This window comes from Notamacropus eugenii, chromosome 6 (assembly GCF_028372415.1).
Source record: "Notamacropus eugenii isolate mMacEug1 chromosome 6, mMacEug1.pri_v2, whole genome shotgun sequence".
NCBI lineage: Eukaryota > Metazoa > Chordata > Mammalia > Diprotodontia > Macropodidae > Notamacropus > Notamacropus eugenii.
In genome coordinates, this window is record NC_092877.1 from 255,177,954 (window position 1) to 255,184,022 (window position 6,069).

The 6,069-nt window shown below is 41.5% G+C and overlaps 1 pseudogene; it reads left to right on the forward strand.

Annotated features, from left to right (window-relative positions):
• Nucleotides 1-2,319: 2,319 nt before the first annotated feature.
• LOC140512325 (ceroid-lipofuscinosis neuronal protein 6 homolog pseudogene) lies at nt 2,320-5,571 on the forward strand (annotated as a pseudogene).
• The last annotated feature ends 498 nt before the right edge of the window (nt 5,572-6,069 follow it).

The window sequence follows — 6,069 nt, forward strand, 5'->3', positions numbered from 1 at the left end:
ATCTCATTTTATGTTATTTATATGAAAGAGACTGGATTTGGTAAATGAGCTAGCTAATGACTTTAGAAAGAGACAAGAAGTGAATACCAGGACATTCTTGGATAATGAATAAATAGTTCACGTGCAATATAGAGATAAAGTTCAAAAAGTGCTAGTACACATATTTTCACCATTTTACCTCACCATTGACCCTCAGAAACTTTTCTTCAGTGAGCAAGTGGCCAATTCAGGACTTGAACCAGATATTCTGACCATATAATCATAATATTTCTGTTATACTACACCCCACATGTCTAATAAATTCTTTAAAATTTATAAAGAGAGGTGGAATTATTATCATCCTTGTTTTACAGATGAGGAATGGAAGCTTAAAAACATTAAATAATGCGACCAGGATTTTAGAATGAATACATAGAGTCAAGAATCCAGTCCAGGTCATCTGTATCAATGATTAGTGTTCTTTTCACTAACGTGTACAAAAATAGGTCAATAAGCTGGGAAATCACAAAGGCATTTTAATCCTTAGCTTCGTATAATTCTAATGAAGCTACAAAGTGTATGTAGGACATATAATAAATACTAATGAAGAGGTAGAAATAGAAGGTCTTTCAAAAGTTTTGGTAACCCCTAAAGCTTAAAATTGCACTAAAATTTTTGGGACGTAACTGAACAGTATTAGAAGAATAACGGAATAGAAATAGTTGTAAATTATATTGTATAAAGATTTAATATTTACAAATCCCTTTCCTCACAATGAATTTGAGCAGCTATTATTTTCTCTTTTTTTGAAGCTTAGGAAACAGTACCATGGATACTGAGTTATATGTTCTTTTGAAAAATGATAGGATAAGGTTTCAACCATGTGTCTGTTAACCCATTATCTAGTATTTCTTCCTGTCTCTGTGCTGTCTATTAATACTTAAATCAAAAACCTGAAAAGAACCTCAGAGATTTTTCAGTACAAACCTCTCTCTCTCAATGCAGAACTTCTTCCTGTAATTTCTGGGTGAACATTTTCATTGAATAGGGACCTCACAACCATACAAAATAGTGCATTCCCATTTTGAACTTATAACAGGAAAAGAAAAGTTAAGTCCATTTTATGTAAAGAAGAAATTGCTAAAACTGTGCAGTGCAGTTTTAGTTTCCTTTGCCTAATTTGCCATTCTCTTTTGTATAACCTCAAATTTGCTAATTTTCCTCTAAAACTATAGCACCTAGGCATGCATGTGCTACACTGAATGTAACATCACTAGGAAGGAAAGGAAAAACAAAGGGACAGAAGGGGAATGAGGAGGGTATTGAAAAGAAGGGAAGAAGAGAAAAGGGAATAGCAAGAGAAGAGAGAAGGAAAGAGTAGGGTAGTGAAATGAAGATGAAGGGAGGGGAATAAAGAACAGGGGAGAGGAACTGAGGGGGAGGAGGAGAGAAGAAGGGAGAAGAAGGGAAAGATAATATCATCTGCCTCACAGTGCTGTTCTGAGGATCAAATTAGATAATACTTGTAAAGTGCTTAACTTAATGCCTGACACACAGTAGGCATTATATAAAAGCTTATTATCTTCCCTGGAAAACATTGAGGAAATCTAAGTACTGGAGATGAATGATAAATGAAACCTTGTTAGCCATTTCCATCAGTAATATTATTGCCAAATAAGGCTTTTAAATGAGGAGATGAATGATAAATGAAACCTTGTTAGCAATTTCCACCAGTAATATTATTGCCAAATAAGGCTTTTAAATGATTCTGAGATAGTTCTGTATCACTGGGGCAAGCTGAATGGCAAAGCTATAATATGCCTCTATGACTGTGGTGGAAAAGGATTCAACTTTTAAGTAAATGGTGGAATTCCTGCAATTCTATTTCCTTTGGATGAGCTATGTGTGGGGGTAAGGTTGGTGTAGGGGTCGAGGGTATGTGGAGAGTGAGAAGAGTAATTCCATAAGCCCAAGTAAATGCAGTTTGCCTTGGGCTCTAATAAAATCATTGTCAAAAAAAATTGTTGAAAACAAAGTCAATGACAGACTTCTAGAATACATTCCAAAAGATTTACCTCTACATGATAAAATTATAAAGCATGATAACTGTCAGAATATGATCATTTAACCAGGTATAAATTCAGCTTCATATATTATTGCCCAACCACTTTTGTCTCTTATACTTTAGCAGGATTTTTTCAAAAGACTCAACCCATGCCTAGCTAAAATTAGATGATTTTATGGTTTTCCATTTTCTTGAACTACTAGAATGATTGTCTTAACAAAAAAAGAAATCAAGTTATGTTTAACCTTATTTGTATTAATGATCACTAAATAATTCTTGCACCTCGTTACCTGCCCCCTCCACCCCCACCGCGACCCTTTCCTCCCTCCCATTGTTCACGCAGCTGCAGGGCCTCTGAGCCAAAGCCTGGAGCCCAACTTCATGCAGACCCGGGCTCTTGGGAGGCTGCCACCATTGCGGCAGACAAGGCTGAAGATGAGTTTTGAACCTCTCCTTTCCATCTTGACCTATGGTTCTACTTGACATTGCAAAACTGGATTCTGAATTTTGGCTGCCCCATTGACCTGATAATTTTCCCTCTAGGGTGGTTTTCACTGAACAAGCACAGTGTGAGATACTACTTTCATATGGCTTACAATGTCATCACACCATTTCTCTTACTCAAGCTCATTGAAAGGTCCCCCAAAACCCTGCCTTGATCCATTGTGTAGGACAGCACCATCACCTTCATCATGGGCTCAAGCATTGACCTGGTGGGAGACTCTGTGAACCAATGCCTGATCTTCAGCAGGTATCAGCACGACCTGTCCATTCACGAGAACCCTATCATCAAGAACCTGAAACCAAAGACCCTGATTGACTCCTTAGAGCTTCTCTACTACTGTGATGAATATCTAGGGCACTGCTTATGTGGCTGCTTCACTACCACAAAGAAGAGCAGGATGCCCCGCTTAGCTCTGCTCTTGGTGGGGCCCAGCAACCTGTCCTATTGGTACCTATTCACTGAAGGGCAGATCTTCATCTTCTTCATCGTCACCTACTTTGCCATGGTGGCATTTGTGATGCACCAGAAATGGAAGTGCCTCTACCTAGACAGCATCAGACTCTTCCTCTTCTACACCTTCTTCATGCTCCTCTTTGTGGCCCTGTGGGTACTGTGGCTGTGGAATGACTACACCCTGAGGAAGAAATATCTGGGGATCATCTACTTTCCAGAGCCATGGGCAGGCACCCCTGAGTTCCTCTGAGCCACAGCTAAGAGGGTTTTCTTGGGAGGGATTTTGTGTGAGCAGTCTGTGGAGAAGAAGCCACCGCCCACATCTTCCCTCAACATAGCAAAACATGCTTCCCTCTGCCCTTCCTGGCCCCCCCCCATCCCCTGGCCCTTCAACTAAGGGCATGTGATGTACATGTGTAATGTTAGGTATCCACATTTTGCTTTGGTCTTTTCAGGGTTGGGTTTAGTTTTAGGAAACATAACATCACAGGGCTGAGAATAGGCATTGTGCAACAATCTGCCTTGTAGAAAAAGCCTTCCCATGTCCAGTGGGTTTGCTGTATATGTGTTGTGATTGTAAAAACCAGACAACAAGAGGCTCCTGGGTAGGAACCCATGGCCAGTGGCATATCATGTGGCCTGATATAGAAGGATTTGAGGAACCTCGACTCCAAAGCCATTATCCTTCTGCCAGGCGCCATCAGCCCTGTACCTGCAGAGCTCAAGTGCACCTTCTCCATAGGCTCTTGTTTCCCCATAGTCATAGGACGAGAGAGAAGGACTGGTGGAAGCTGAGGTGGAGTCTTGGATTAGCTCAACCCTGGGTCCTGAGGGAGCTGGAGATGCAGAGAGAGAGCACACACAAATAAAGAGGAATGAGGTCCCATCCTAGTAGAGATTAGGTTTTCTTTGGACTGCTGACTCATTTCCAGGATTCTTGTCCTGGGTTTTTATGACAGGAATTGGACAGTCTGCCAGCTCCAAATGACTCATGAGCTAGTTCCCTCCAAGGGTCCAGCTCTTCCTCTCCTTGGTGGGTGGTAAGTTGGGGGGTGGGGAGTAGAGGTGAAGAGGGCTCTGCAGAGTTGTTCCCCAACCCCATGGGCATCTTGGTCCTGTAATAGATTTCTTTTAAACATTCATGGTCTTTTGAGTTGACAGAAGAGTCTTCCAGTGTCTCATTGCTGGTATGGAAGTGATCCTGGGTTCTTGAAAGCTCTATCAGGTCCTGCCACACCAGAAAGGTCATGAGCTGTGCCACCAAGTCTGAGGACCAGGCAGTGTAAGCATAGAGAGGGGATCATGACCAGAAGGCTGTTAGTTGTTTTGGGCCACTAATAAATGCAGTCTAGGAAGGTGTGGAGGGAGTGGAACATGATAATGCTGATGACATCTCACATCTTTTGAAGTAAATAGTCTTGATGTCCAGCAAAACAAGCGAACCTTGTGTCTGCTCCTCCTGCCGGGGAACCTTGGGAGGCTCTGGGGGCTATCCCAGAAGTTTAGGGACTGCTGAGCTGCTGTCCAGCCCAGGGACACCTGAGGCTCAGCCAGGGCAGGAGGGGGAACTTACCCTTCATTCCCCCTCCCCTCTGTGGAAGCCATTCTTGATTCTTTTACAGGAGAAAAGTGATGTAAACCTTCTTTTCAGCCTAAACCAAACTTGAAGAAATAGAATGTCTAGTCTAAAGACTCAGTCCTCACTCTTATTCTATGGGAAAGTTGGGTAGGTAAAAACCTTCATTGTTCATCCTGACTCTTCCAGGATGCATTTAGGCAGCTACACATCATCCTGAGAAATAGTAGAGAAGGAATGGAGGTGTAGAAGAGACTTGATTCTCAGAAGGGGTGGCTTTTCAGCTAAGATGGGGGCTCACCCCTCCTACTTGTAGCCTTGGCCCATCCTGTGCTATGTACCCCTTGATCACCTCAGTGACTTCAGGCTTCCTCCCTGGGAATCACATCAAGTTCTGAAGGCAGAATCCCTCCTTGTGCTGTGGGGTCTGAAGAGCTTGCTGTACCTTGTTCTTCCCCATCAAGGCAAGGACCTGTCCCAGAGCCTGCATGGGGTCCCCCTCCCCCTCCTGTTCTACTCAGGTGATCCATGCCCTGTCAGGGTTCCCTTTATCTAATGGCACATCTAGACTGGGTGATATTTCCCCAATACAGAAACTCGCTTTCTTGTCCCTAACTCCAAAAATCTTGGCAGCCGTGACTGTAGTTAATGGGAGTCTAAATAAATGTGTGTACTTGAAATAAATAAAATGAATTGTCATGTATTAGCTATGGTGGGAAACATAAAGAATACAAATATAAACCCTACCCTCAGCAATCAGAAGGTCTAATTAGAAAGACACATCATGAAAGGATATTCCACAAGGTAATTGCAATCCAGAAAGATGTTTGCAAAAAGGAATTCTGTCCTTATTTAACAAACACAGATTGCCTTGCTTTCTAAACATGCCCAACTCTGCTAGTATTGACTATTTCTGAACAACAGCAACAAAATGTAGAATTTATCAAAGTTACTGAACAAAAATAAGCGAAGGAACACACAAAAAAATAGACACAGAGGCAGAGAAAGAGAAGCTGCCAAAAAAAAAAAATCACGGAAAGTGGTTCTTTCTTTTTTCTCTTTGAGTGTCTCTTTTTCTGTCCTGTTTTTTTCATCTGCCTTTCTGTCTCTGTCTCTGTCTCTCTCTCTCTCTCACACACACACACACACACACACACACACACACACACACACACATCTTTTCATCTTTTTTTCCTTTTGCAAAGCATTTATTTTCATTTTCTAATCTCTTCTCCTTAGCATTCTTTCCTCCCCCTTCCCCATCTTTGTAAAGTCATTATTGATCATGTTAAGACGTTCCTCTAACAAACTGAGTTCCAAAATATTCTAAACATGTCTAAACACTTACCCTCCTTAGATTCCTCACTCCAAACTAGGCACTTTTGCTCCTTGCTTTGTTTATTTTTTTTATTTAAATAATTAATGCAAATGATAAGTCAAATAATGACCCAGAACAATGTTTTATATAGAGAGGCTTAGAGTTCCTCCATA